This window comes from Clupea harengus, chromosome 4, assembly GCF_900700415.2.
Source record: "Clupea harengus chromosome 4, Ch_v2.0.2, whole genome shotgun sequence".
In the NCBI taxonomy this organism is placed as follows: Eukaryota; Metazoa; Chordata; class Actinopteri; order Clupeiformes; family Clupeidae; genus Clupea; species Clupea harengus.
Window position 1 is genome coordinate 101,335 of NC_045155.1, and position 15,164 is coordinate 116,498.

General features: G+C 41.1%; 2 long non-coding RNA genes across 2 annotated transcripts; both read left to right on the forward strand.

Moving 5' to 3' along the window:
• Window positions 1-1,945: 1,945 nt before the first annotated feature.
• Window positions 1,946-2,276, forward strand: LOC116220175. The gene is made up of 2 exons (XR_004163467.1): window positions 1,946-2,029; window positions 2,209-2,276. It is a non-coding gene; the product is annotated as an uncharacterized LOC116220175 (long non-coding RNA).
• Window positions 2,277-2,911: 635 nt separating this feature from the next.
• Window positions 2,912-4,310, forward strand: LOC116220176. Its single transcript, XR_004163468.1, has 4 exons — window positions 2,912-3,053; window positions 3,584-3,771; window positions 3,929-4,157; window positions 4,241-4,310. It is a non-coding gene; the product is annotated as an uncharacterized LOC116220176 (long non-coding RNA).
• The last annotated feature ends 10,854 nt before the right edge of the window (window positions 4,311-15,164 follow it).

A 15,164-nucleotide genomic window follows, 5' to 3' on the forward strand; every position in this document is an offset into this window, starting at 1 on the left:
CCTATATGCCACAAAAGTGATTCAGGCCTTATACATTATACATTTCTAAAAGCTGATGTTATGAGGATTTAATTGTATCCCTATATTGAGGAGGCACAAGACTTTGGTCTTTCGTTTCGAACGCACCCTTTGTTTCCTTAGCTACACTTGAATATCATGAATACACGTCATATAGGCCCATAGAGGACAACCCTGTGGTCTGAGTTGGTACATGAGAGCCCCTATATGCCACGAAATCAACTATACAAATTGAGGTCTGTGGTCTCCAACCCCTGCAACACAGAACACCACAGCACCTGTATTGAGAGAAACAAAAATCACAAAAGCTCTCACAATGTTTTTCTTATTTTGATTGCAAAGAAAGGCAAAACAAATTGCAAAATCGTGGAGGGACTGCTTATTTTAGCAAGTATTTGAATGGAGCCTGTATTCGACTGTAAACAAACAGATAAATATGCCAAAATTCATAGTTTCTTCAAGAGATCATCAGTTTTGCTCAATCTTAATTCCAGTGGTTTAGATTAATCGTGAATTAAGGTTATACTGTTATCTTGCAAATCTTCTGCAGTGAGGCTTGTGTTGCTGGGGAAGAATGAACTGGACAAGGGCCTAGTGGGAAACCTCATCCTTGGAATAGATGTATTTCGGACTGAAGACCTTGAGGTTTCTTGGAGAATATGTAAGTGAGAGAGTCCAAAGGACAGGTAGAGGGAAGACCCATCACAGTCATTAAAACTCCTGACCTGTTTGATCCCCAACCACAACATGAGCTCTCAGAGGCAGTGACAGACTGTGTGGTCCGGTCTCCTCCAGGGTCTCATGTATTTCTACTGGTGCTGCAGCCTGACTTTTCAGAGGAGGACAGAGACAAAGTGAAATCCATACTGAACTTGTTCAGCGATGAGGCCATGAACTATACCATTGTAATAACTACTGTTAGAAATGTGCAACACGTCTCTACATCTGACGCTGGTGGAAAAGAAGACCCTTTAGGCCTGATCATACAGGAGTGTAAGATGAGGCATCAAGAATTTGATAAGATTAACAGATTCAGTCAGGTTCTTAAACTCTTTGAGAAGATAGACAAGATGATGGAGGAGAATGGGAGAAGACATCTCACCTGTGAGACAGCTGGGGAACCAGGGGGCTCATTACTTCCAGAGAGCAAACAGAAAGCAAAAAGAGGAAGAGAGAGTGATTCTCACGAAGAGGAAGAAAGGAAGAAGAAGAGAACAGGAGGTAAGAACCTGTGATAGAAAATTGTTTGAATGTCTATATTTCCTTTAAATAATGACTGTTCTGGACGAAGAATGGCTCTTCTGTGGGTTACCATAGGGTCCCATAACAGACTAGTTACTGATAATGTAAATTATGGAGATCAATAATAATAATAATAATAATATATTAATATTAACTTTATTTGTATAGCACCTTTCATACAAAACAATGCAACTCAAAGTGCTTAAAATGGCTATGTACAGCAATTAAACTTAACACACTATTAAATACAAAAGAAGAACTAAAATGTATATTAAATTGTCAAACTAAAACTATGCCAGACAGAGCGGCGTTATTCTCGCCAGCGTCCCTGTTACTAGGCAACCTCAAAATAGTAAAACATCTTAAGCTGAATAGCTGAATAGCTGAATGACAACAATGGTTAGAGCTGAATGATAACAAGATCAGCACGATGGTTTGGTAGAACGTTTAGTTTTGCACACATCCAATAGCCCTATGACTTTAATCATTCTCATCCAAGTCTTAGATTAAAGGTTTAGTCAAACCTGTCTGGATACTGTGGTCAGATGTGGCAAAAGACATGGACTTGGACTTTCACCTTTACTCTCACGACAGGTAATTGTCAAAGAACAGATATTGTTTATGGTCTCATGGTCTTTTAATTTATAGAGTTTAAAGAAATTGCAGCCATACAGCGAGCAAAACTAGTCATGGCACGGGTTCAACACAAACTTGAGGAGGAAATCAAACACCATGCCAAGACCAACACAACATTTATGAACTTCATCAGGTACATTGCATGTTACAGAAAAATAGCAGTAAATAACATGCATGATATTGTTTTCCTGAATCTGCTGTTAATTAGAACATACTATCTATCTATCTATTTATCTATGACTTGTTTGTTTGTTTGTTGTTATTAATTAGAACAAACTTTCTATCTATGACCTGTTTGTTTGTTGTGTCCAGGCGCATTATGGAAGATCTGCTAAAGAAAACAATACAGAAAACCACTATTGGTGTGTTTGGAAAGACAGGAGGTGGTAAAACCTCCCTGATAAATGCCATCCTAGATGAGGAGGAGCTGTTACCGACAGGGACACTCGATGCCTGTACGGCAGTCATCATACAAGTGAAGGCTGGGGCTGATGGAGACCAGTACACAGCAACTATTGAATTCATCTCAAAAGAGGTTTCTTACGACTGTTACATTACCACTGTCATACTTTAATGTTACAACTCACATGTTTAAAATGAATACTGAAAAATACTTCATGTTCATTTGTAGGCCTGGGAAAATGAGCTAAAAAGCCTTGTAGGTTTTCTAGCAGAAAAGGAGGAAAGGGATGAAACCATCTGCAAAATGGCAGCAGACAAGATCGAAGCACTGTATGGAGAGAATGCATCTAACAAAAGCTTTGATAAACTCATGAAGGATGACCGTTCAACAGTTATTGCAGCCATGCTCAGGTTAACCACTAAAACCATCTCAAATTTTCAGGTAAGTTACAGTTCTTGCAGCTGTAAATTGTAATTGTGTGTGAGTTCAAGTGAGTTTATTTACAGCTCATATTTGTGAAAAATTTAAACCTAATGAGTCTAATTCCATGCTCAAACAGGCCTCAGATCTCTCTGATGAAATCAGGCCTTATGTTAAACATGATCCGAAGGATTTTGGGAACCTCTTTTGGCCAGTAGTGAAGACTGTGAGAATCAAAGTGCCAGATCACAAAAAGCTTTTACAGAACATCGTGCTGGTTGATCTTCCTGGAAATGGAGACTGTAATCAGACCAGAGACGAGATGTGGAAATCAGTAAGTGCTCACTGTATTTGTCACAATCTGAAGGAGATTCTGGATGCATGTGTAGGTTAGCGCAGAACATATTTGAATGAAAAACAAATGACTTAAAGGAACTCACAGGATTCTTGTCTCAGACCTCAGGTTTAGACACCATATTGACAGTACAATTTCACACCCTATCAAATAAGTGGAAAATTAGGAGTATTAATACAAAACAGAAGAATAAGCAAAAACAGGTGCAGTTAATGATTTGATTACCAAGGTTAACTGAGGGACAGTATAAACAAACCCAACATAGACTGACCAGCAGGGGGAGAGAACCAGGGGTTGACATCAATAAACAAACCATTTTTACATTCGTATATGAATTCATTGATGGCATATATTATTATTCATATAATTAATATAGGTACAGACACCTATTTTATTTTTCAAACTGAATAGATGAAACAGGTGTGGATTATACTGAACTAGTTGTTTGTAATGAGAAATGTATTCCATTAAACCAAACAAACAACCAAAAAATATATATTTTTTTCCAGATGTTAAGGAAGTGCACAGATGTTTGGGTTGTGAGTAATATCAATCGAGCCGTATCTGACAAGGCAGCCTGGGAGATCCTGAAGAGCAGCATGACAGATATGGTGCAGGGAGGGGCATGCACTGGCATCACTTTCATCTGCACCAAAACTGATGTTATGAATCCTGAGGAATACATGAGATCACAAAAGTCAGTCTTTTTTTATCCTCAAATTGTTGTCTATGTAAGTGTATGCAGTACAGTACAATTGTTTCAGACTACTATTAGTTTGGTTTATTAGGTAATTAGATTTAAAACAGTATGCAGAAAACAAAAATATTACATATTTGATTTTCACATCCCTTAGACTGAAGGATACAGATCTAAAAATCACAGCGGACAATGTAAGTGAAAACAGGATACAAACCGACACCGCTTCATTAGATGGATAGATCTATGTCAGATGATATACAAACTGAATTATTATTCTCCCTATTTCCCAGGTGTCAGAGAGAAAACGTGGATGTATACTGCACAGGAATAACATGGCCAAGAATGGAGTGAAACAAGCCTTTCAAAAACAGTGTCAACTCCAGGTATTTATCTGGCCAGGAGGTGTTTTTGATAGATTTTTGTGATCATATAGCTGGCTGATTGACTGATTCTGATTTTGTTTCAGAAATATTACATCAGAAGCATTTCAGTGTTTACTGTAAGTTCACGGGAGTTCTGCTCAAAGAAGCCATATCTGAAACAGGAAGGACACAGGTAGAGCATCAACAGTTTGAGTAGTTGTCTCTTTTATTCCACTAGAGGAGTGTGTGCTGTTCATCATCACCCATAAAGGGAGTTTGTTTATTTCATGAAGTAAGCACAAACTGAGCAGATTCACTTGTCAATGTAGTCATTATAGCTGACAAAGACACTATGTATTTTCTTTCTGTATTTCTTTGGAAAAAAAACACGGAAGAGATACCAAAGCTGAGAGAGGTGCTGAGGAGTCTTAACGACAGTCATACCAACAGAGTGGCCTCACAGTATGTTACCAGAGCCACAGGGATCCTGTCCCTCATACAGACATCCAAAGAGAACAACATGGAGATGGTAATGGTGTCACCATTAATGAAGGTGTCCTTGGGTTAACTGTGAATTAGTCTTATCTTGAGGAGAAACTCAAATGGTTATGTGTTTCAGAATAAGGACAAAACTAAGCTGCACAATGAGCTGAAGAAGAAGCTGGACGATGAACTGAAATGTCTAAGGGATCGTTTAGAGCCATGTTACCGTGACCTGGAAACGTGCCTCTCAGATGGCGTTAAAAAGTCAGAGAAGAAATGTGCTGAAATAACCAAGAAAAACGTGGATGTACCAGTAAGCACTACTACTTGGCATATTAAGTTATTTTATGGTATTATATTTAAAACTGCTACAGATCTACCATGCTTTATTCCAGACACATTTATTAAATGAAACATTCAATATAATTTTCTTAGGCAGGCAAAGGTGGAGGTGGATACCATCAGACTCTAGCAGCCATGTGCAGAAATCAAGGTCTCTTCGAGTCAAATGACGGAGAAATGAGAGACCTGAACAAGTCTTTGGCTGATATTATGCATAAAAGCATCAAGGAAAAGTTTAATGACTTGTTCCCGTAAGTATTGTTACAGTAGTCTGAATAGTGTTATTCATCCAGAGCCTCTCTGTGTGACATGTGTCCAATGTAATGTGTGCAGAAATGAAGAGGAAACTACACATTCAGTGCGGGCGAAGGTCAAACGATTCAGTGTCTGCTCGATCAGAGTCACTGAGGGCTACAGCAACCCTGAAGCAATGAAGCTTATTCTGAGGTTCTTAAAAACTGATGTAAGTGAGAGTGTTTACACCGCTCTATCTCTATCCTTTTGGTAAATATATCACCAAACACTGAGGTAAAAAAGAAAAACTGGCCACAATATCCTATAAGAACAGTAAAAATATCAGTACCACGTCTAATGGCTATGGGGAGAAGAAAACACACTTCAACATTTGTTTATAAAATTAATCTCCTATTATGTGCCACATTTGACATTAATTCATTTAACTTTAGTGAAGTCGCCATGTATGCTCACGGTAGCTCCTCTCTAAAGCGTTATTGCTTCATTTGGTAACTTCTGTTGGCCTTCTAGTACTGTTATTAGTACTCTCTAGTACTTGCACCGTTGTACAAACCTACACTTTTACTCCAACACAAGGAGTGCATAAAGATGCATTATGTTGCCATTTTGCTAGAATGTGTGTACTGAAAGTGAAAAACAATTTTTTTTATAAAATTATGTGGAAATCCACGCCTCTTAAAACACTCTGACACTCTTCACAGTCTCACCATTTTTTTTGAGGCTCTGAATGGAAGTGTTTCTTTTTTTTACTGGAATTTGGTGTTACTCTAGTATGTTTTCAAAATGTACTATTGTTTTCTGAATGCAATATTTCATTGATTTTGCATGAAAATACACAGGAAGACAAGCTGAAACGTATGAGATATGGAGAGATTGCGGAACAAAAGAGGGAAATACATGCATTAATCAGAGATACCATCAAAGCAGAGATGGTTGATGGCTACAAGAGTAAGTCAGTGGAATTGTGGTTATTTCCAGAAAGACTTTTTTGAAGAGTTATGTGATTATGAAATTTAAGGAATATAAACCAAATGTTGCTTGTTTGGCTGCAGAGGCTGATGAATGTCGTGGAACGAGATCCATGGCGGGGAAGCAGAGAATACTGATAAAACACACTGAGTCACGGAAGGGTACAATGTTCAAGAAAGCAAAGGACAGGATGCTGGCTTCGTTTAAAGATCTGACCGTTTGTTCACTTTTACATGTGAAGTTCAAAAATGAAAATTCTTTAGGATTTTAGAAGTCTTTAGGAAAATGTAGTTACTCAGGTGAATCGATTACTTCGAGAATCTTTAAACAAAATGTTTGTGTGACTTGGATCTTTTTTTTTTCTTTGCAAGAAAGAAATTAAGATCCTTTTGAGAGAGGACCTACTGGAAGCTATGGCTCATGCACTGACTGAATCCAACTTCCCATTTAGAATGGGTAAGTCAGGATCTCCACAGATCTTCATCACATCCCATATCCATCTGCCTGAACAGTAAACTCACTTTCCAAAGTCTTGCTTGTACACTGATGTTTTTAAGTCTGATCAAAATGCTTTCTCAGGGGTCTGTGGCACAGGGATCATTCTGCTGACATAAATCACACAAGAAAGACGACTGACTGTGTTCTTCTTTGTTCTAGATGTCAGCAATAAAATTAAAGCGCTGGAGAAGTTATGTCCCCCAACTGATGAATAACAGTGTCAAGAGTCTAATGAGAGTGGGTTTGGACAACAGGTTTTAGCGTAGTCATGCAAAATGCTTATGGTTGGGCATGCAGGCAGTACAGAAATTACATATATAATTGTTCTATAGATCATGTAGATACAGCGTGTTAAAAACTAGTGATGTATGGCTAGGATGGTCCATCTTTGTCATGAAGGTCTGTGGTTCTACTGTCTCTTAGAACTCTCTAGACTGACACAAACAACTCGTCATTCGTTTCAGTAGTGTTCTGAGTACTCTATGAACATCAGTCTCAGCTGTGTGTTAAGCTTGAGCTGGGACAATCCCAAAAGGAATTACAGAATTTATCATAAGTGTTCTATCATAATGTAAGTACCAAACACAAATGCTATCAGACAGATTATTTGATCCTAAATAGGCCTGTAGAGTGCTGAAGCCAATTTCAGTGCTTATTGGGTAAAAGGCAGGAAACACACTGGACAGGTCACCAGGCCATAGCAGGGCAGACACACAAACACATTCACACTTAGGGGCAATTTACTATCTCCAGTTCACCTTACGTACGTGTCTTTGGACTGTGGGGAGCGTGGAGACCCACACAGATCAATGATTTTATTTGAATGATTTATATAATCTTTTGGGACTTAGGGTAGTAGGCTTCATGTTTATGTTTAGGGTAGTAGGATAAATGTTTTAATGATTTAAGAATGTTAGATGTAGAAAACAGGCCCTGGGCTCTGTAAAGTGCCTTGTGACAATTTAATTGTTAGCGCTGTGTATAAATAAAATTGAGTTGACTTAAATTGAAAACATGACCCGGTTTCAAATAAACGTAGATCCCATTAGTATGTGGAGATGGCTTCATCTTTCAGTGAAAGCTGTCCTTTGTAGCTGATATTGACTCACTGTAACATTACAAAATTAAAATTCAGACGTGCCGTTTTAGTGAATCTCTTTAATGTAACTACTGTCTATATACCTACTGCCTATTCAATGAGAATGTTATACATTTAATTACATTTTGTACCTGTCATTTTATGCTTCATTTAACATTTCTGTGCTCAAACATTTTAGATTTAATTTCTCTCTCTCTTTTCCTGTTCTCTGTGAGGGGATAGGTTGCTACTGACTCCATCATATAGTCATTTATATCTCAGGAGATATGATACAGTAGGCTAATGAGCATCAATGTGGAGGTGATTTTACTTCAGTGACGTTATTTTGTTAGTTGCTTGATGGACTTCTATGGATTTTTCAAACTGCTAAATGTGTGTTTTCAGTCTTTTTTATATTCTCTGTGGATAAGGGGTTTTGTTTGATCTGATTCTGCAGGATAACTGAATGTTCATTAATGAATGAATACCTCCAAATTAAATTAAATAAAATGTCATTTTATTAACAAATGCTCTAGTGAATAATTGTATTTTTTGTTAGAATACTTTTAAATAGGTATGGCAGTTATTTTTCTCTCATAGTTTCTCAAACAGGTTTGAGGTATGTTTGGTATGCTGTCAGGGCCGGAGTCCGGAATAGAACCCGGACCGCTGAATTTCTGGTTCATTGAGGAACTCACTGACCGTGGTTACATGGATTCGAATAACTGCCTTAGTCGGACTGAAATCGCATTATCCGTTTCATGTAAGCACCTTAGTCGGATCGTAGTCGGACCGCACATAGTCGGACTAACACCCCTGGATAACTCGATCCGATCCAGTTGATAGTTCGACTATTGCGGCATGTAACGGTGAATTGGATAAGGAACTGGACTTTGCGTCTTTGCGCATGCTTGAGATCCCGCCGCCATCCTCCCTCCCTCCCTGCCAGGTCGTGACCCGGAAGACGAAAGAGACGATACGTTGTCTCAGCTGTTCATACTAATGACACGTTTATTTATGAATATCCTGCAGACTGTCTCACAAGCTTATTCTTGTTGACTATGAACAAACATAACAGAAGAGGTCCGAAGATATGAGTACCTTTACAACCCCTCCTTAAAAACGTATAAGGACGTTCAAATTACGATACTTATGTGGTGCCAGTGTTGACAAAAACGTTGACTGCGACTGTTTGGACAGAGCGCGCTAATTCACCGAACAAATACTTTCATATTAATTTCCCACCACTTGTTAGTCATGTCATCCATTCATATCGATGTGAATCAATCAATACTAATACATCTTTAACTGTGATGTGTTTTTGTTTCATTTCACAACGTATTTACTGTATAATCAACGATAGCAGGTGCCCGCTTGTAAACAGTCCACATTTTATTTGCTTAAAACACACAGCAGTACTGTCAAATCAGAAAGCAAATCAGCTGTTAAAGGGCTGTTACCTGACCAAATACCTTTCAAACTCGGTGATAGTATTCACAACTAATTTGTTCTTCATTCTATCAAATATGATGAAGTGTGGTCCGCGACGGCCACAAGTAAATTATTGCGACATTTCTAACATACAACTCAGAACGAAGAGAACACAGCCAGTAGTAGCCTAATCTAATAAAGAGTTGTCTAATCTATTAACAAGGTCATGGATTGGTGGCTTAAGACAGGAACTATGAAAAGAAAATTAAATGAGAAAGCCTCAAACATAGACAAGGAGAAAGTGGTTCAGCCTCATAGGGCATTATCTCGTCGCGGAGTTGCATTCAAAACACTGTGTTTTTCTCCCGCTGAGACAGCAAGATGATAACTAGGCTATATTCTGTGTTGTGTGACGTTGGATAATGACAGCTTTTAATTATGAAAAGTTGACTACTAGGATGGCTGTATTAATGCCAGTGGGCTAGCCTACTGTTGGTAGTGAAATACTGCGGTCAGTATGCGCATCGTTGTGTTTTGTGATGTCTGTCTGAGTGTGTGATGGGAGTATGAGGCTGTGAGCGAACTAGTTTGTAACATAACCAAGTCACGCATGGAGCAGGGTTCCAGATGCTTTGCCTTGCGCATTGTCATATCTATAACTAGCCTACTGGTACGTACAAAAGGAGAGCCCGCGAAAATCATGTGTGCGCTAACAATTGTCTGGCGCCAGGTCTTGGGTAGGAGGCATGTTGTTCCGGGGATATTTAGTTAAATGGTCCGCGAATTTTTATTGGCTAAGTGGTCCTTGGTCTGAAAAAGTTTGAGAAACACTGCTTTATAGACAATAACGATCATACACTCCCATTGCACTCAAACAACCACACTCAAACGAGGAGATATTGTATCAATTAGCCTATTAAGTACTGTATTTATTGATTGCAAAGAGTTCAACGTTACAGCAACATAACTTTGCTCCGGTCGCTAAATCTGATATATCCGTGTGCATCATCGCTCTCCCTCTCTCTCTCTGCCACACCCACCCTGTAACCTACGTGTTTATACATTATAGAAGCAAGACCATTATATTGTAACAAATCACGGAAGCGTGGTATATTTGTTATGGCTTTTTATTAAACACAAACACTGTCACAATGGCACGGGCTTTATGCCCACGAACAGACTGTGCTACCGTCACCCACCTGTATAAGCTCTGTCCCAACACAGAACAACGACATGTAATTAGAACGGTAAGGAACATATAGCCTAGGGAACGTCATGCATAACATAAAGTATAACAGTATGCGCCCGCTGCACGGCATTACGGGGCGACTATGCCGACACGTTATAATATTCTGGTTTAAAGTTAATGCTTGTGAAATCAGCTGTCACTCGACTATTACCTGACCAATACCTGTCAAACTCGGTCATAGAAAAATATCATGAATGCATATTTATTACGATGGGGAAACTATAAAATCGGAGTACGGACAACTAATGCCCAGCGTTGACGATGCAGATATAGAGCTGGAAACAGCTAAATGAGCTACAGCCCAAATGCAGTGAGCTTTATCAAGCCCTGGAAAGTTCGGCACATTTGCCCGTTTCCACAGCGTCTGCTGAGCGGTCATTCAGTACAATGGGGCGTCTTAAGACATATCTTACGAAGTACGATGACTGACAAAAGACTGACTGGACTTGCTCTTATGAATATTCACACAGATTTGGAAATCGACAGCGAAGAAGTACTTAAACAATTTGATGCAACTGGCAGAAGGGCAATGCGTTTTGGCTGTAACCCATTATTTGCGCGCGTGTGTGTGTGTGAATGTGCATGCGTTTCTCTCGCCTTTTATCTTTCACCTTTGAATAATGTAACTTATAAACACATCGGCCTGGCAGAAACAAACAAACAAACAAACAAACAACCCAAGAGGCAACACGCATTTCTGGACCGATGAACAGACGCGATTCATGCTCAATCAACTGTTGTTGTTATTGGTAGTGGTGAAGAGGTCAAGCGGAAAGGGCTGTATCACCACTAGTTGTAATAAAAACAGCGCCACCTATCGTATCGGATATGACATGCTTTCGGCCAATGATTCGATTTATTCACTGCCATGTACATTGGGATAATAGCACCTACCCTCGAAAGAAAGCATAGTCCGACTAAGCAAAGATTCGAATTATACCATCATGTAAACACACTGACTGAGCAAAGTAGTAGGACCCAGGAGCAGGATGTGCAAAAAAATGCTTATTCTTATTTTCTCCAACAAATAAGGAATAATCCAAACGCTCAGAAGGTAACGACAAAAACAGAGAGCAAAGGGGGGAAAAAACAAGGCAAGAAAAAAACAGCAAAGTTAACTTAAGCAGAAACAGGTTAAACAAAAACAAAAACAAAAAAAAGACTAGCGTGCTGGAACGACTGTGACTGGAGACTAGGAAAACTTGAGACTAGAACTCAAAACCAGAAAACTCTAAACCAAAGACACAGCAATGAGCATGAAAACCAACCAGGTACTATTGGTCACATGACTCACTGACGAGCAGGTGAAGCAGAAAATAGCGGGACAAACCAAAGCAGAAAATAAACATAAGGTACATGCAGACACCAGGGAAAGAGTCTTTTGGCGGCCTCTAGAGGCCAGAATGTCCCAAATCATGACATATGCAGTCAGTCTGTTGCTTTCTGGGTGTTATATGAATCTCTGCAGTTTCTCCTGGTCCATCAGGGCCTGAGTAGGGTGACATAAGTGCACATGCGCTGGTAATGAGGGGTAGTAAATCACACGGTAACCGCCGGAGCCCACGGGTCACATTTAGAGAGCTACACACACACACACACACACACACACACACACACACACACACACACACACACACACACACCACACACACACACACACACACACACACACACACACACACACACACACACACACACACACACACACACACACACACAGAGAGAGCTGCACTGAGCGTGGACCAAAACGTGAAAGTGACCATTACACTGATTTGTTGCTGTGGCTTTTGAATAAACGCTAACACCTATTGGTCGCACGTGTGAAGGGCTTCCAGACAGCTCCCCCGAGTCTTTACCCCAAGGAAACACTCACAAACACACACATTCACACACAAACACACACACACAAATTCACATACACACACTGACACATATGCAGAGATACACCAAAGAACTCTCTCTAACACACACAAACTCACACACACACATACACATACACACTCACTAGGAAGGGTGTCTGATCAACATCTAGTAACGTTGCAGAAACGGAAGCTTTTTGGTGTGCAGATCTTTCCAAACTCTCTCTCTCTCACACACACACACACACACACACACACACACACACAGTTTTTGATATGGACACCAGCCTCTAGTTGGAACACACCACAATTCACACAAGCACACAGACGAACAAACACACACACAATGCAGGAGTATGTGAGCGTGTGTGACAGTAAAGGCTGAACACGTGCCTGCATCACGTTTGGGTGTGCAAGGGGGCCATGTGAAGCCAGTGCACTTCTGGAGCTGCCACTGATGCAGTTATCAACAGGCCGCACACACACACACACATACACACACACACACACACACACAGACACAGACACACACCCACACACAGACACAGACACACACCCACACACAGACACACAGACACACAGAGACACACACACACACACAGACACACAGACACACACCACACAGACACACACACACACACACCACACACACACACACACACACACACACCACACACACACACACACACACACACACACACACACACTCACACACACACACACACACACACACACACACACACACACAACACACACACACACACACATTAATGCGTTTACGACTCCACCTGCATGCATGTGGAACAACTGATTGATGTGAGCGCCACATAAAAACAAACCAAAACACTCTGGGGGGCACACACACTCACACTCACACACACACACACACACACACACACACACATAAATCTCGAGAAACAATGTTTATGAGTGCCAGGACAAATTTGCTGTGTACTCAGTTAAAAGTTCAGAGAGCCCAGAACTGAGACTGAAGCCAATATCTATGCGACGAGATCTCAAATCCCCTTATCCCTGCATCCAACACCACCACCCAAGTGCCAAGTCCCCCACGGCTTCCCCTCACTCCCACAAAGTATAATCACAGGGACATGGTCAATTACAGAAAGAAGGCCCACATTGACAAGCCATTTATTTTCATTATGTCTGCTGATTTGCCTGAAGGCAGTTGAAGCCCAGTCAAAGAGAAGCCTAACGCAGAGACACTAAGGGGTCTGGGAGACATGCTAATGCAGATTGATTCATTACTGATTCAAACTCTATCTTCACACACACACACACACACACACACAAACTTGCACAGTCCCACAGACGGAATGACAGACCCTCGTTCCCACACTCCCTATCCCGACGTATGACTGTGTCAGGTGGGTGTGAGCGACTCTGGGGAGACTGAAGGGGCCAGTGTTTGTTTTGGCAATCTGGGCAGCTCCACAGCCCCATAGCTCAGGCCATCATGGACCTACCAAATCCTGATAGTGACTGTCAACCATGATCATCCTCCACCAACCACAGCAATCAGGCCAACTAGCTAGTCTCACTCCCAGTAAGGAGGGGAGGAGGGGGAGAAGAAACAAATGAAAAGTAGTACAGAAATGAGAAGGAGTACAGAAATGAGAAGTAGTAACGAAATGGTACAGGATTTCCTCAGGGCTTAGCGTTGGCCACGCGTTCAATCACTCAGGTCATCCGTCGGCCTTCGGCGTCCGCATCCACGCCGGGGTCCAGCAGCGCCCCAATGCCACGGCCCGAGCAGTCGGCACACACCAAAATATGGGACAGGAGTTATTCAAACATAGCAGGAGCACACAAAGCAGATTGCTGATGGAGAGGGAGGAGAAGGGGAGGGGGGGATTTCTGTCATCTTCAGGCAAAACAGAGCAGAGCCAAACATGGAAGCAATTAGATGGTTATTCCACGCCAAGTTGTTCTAACCCAGGCATTCGGGGCTGATATGCGACGTGAGCTTGTGTGTGTGTGAGTTCGACCGGCTGGATAACCTGATTACTTTATCTCTCTCTCTCCCTCTGTGCATGTGTTTGCGTATCTCTCTTTTTCTCTCTGTTTAAGTGTGTGTGTGTGTGTTTCTCTCTTTTTCTCTGTTTAAGTGTGTGTGTGTATCTCTCTTTTTCTCTGTTATGTGTGTGTGTGTGTGTGTGTGTGTGTGTGTGTTTCTCTCTTTTTCTCTTTTTAAATGTGTGTGTGTGTATGTGTGCGAGTATCTCTCTCTCTCCCTCTGTTTAAAACGTAAAATCGTAAAAGTAATCAGGTTATCCAGCCGGTCGAACTCCCACCCAGCCGACGTGCTTAAACTCCCGTCCAGCCGACGTGCTTAAACTCCCACCCAGCCGACGTGCTTAAACTCCCACCCAGCCGACGTGCTTAAACTCCCACCCAGCCGATGTGCTTAAACAGTTTCTTCTCACACTGAACACACGCCACACAGATCCAACCGTGGGTCTGAGCCTCTCTCACGGCCCTCTCCGCTGCACAGGGGGTCAATCCAAACCCATTCTCCATCCTTCACCATGTTTCCATGGAGACGTCTCAGGGGTCCTGACACAAGTGGAAGGGGGGGGGGGGGGGGGGGGGGTCTAGGGTGTGCATTACATCAGCATTGTCTAGTCTTAAAATAAAAGCACCATTCTGGAATATACTCATCCTGGGAATTGCACGTGTTTGGCTTTGTATCTCTGTACTGTGTATTATGGCGTCAAAGTTTTACCGAAGATAATCTCATCTAAAGAATAAATGCCTTAATAAATGTCATTATAAAGAAGTACACATCATGTGTCACAAATGTTCCAGATTTCTCGTAGATGTCTGACAATATATTTAACTGTTAA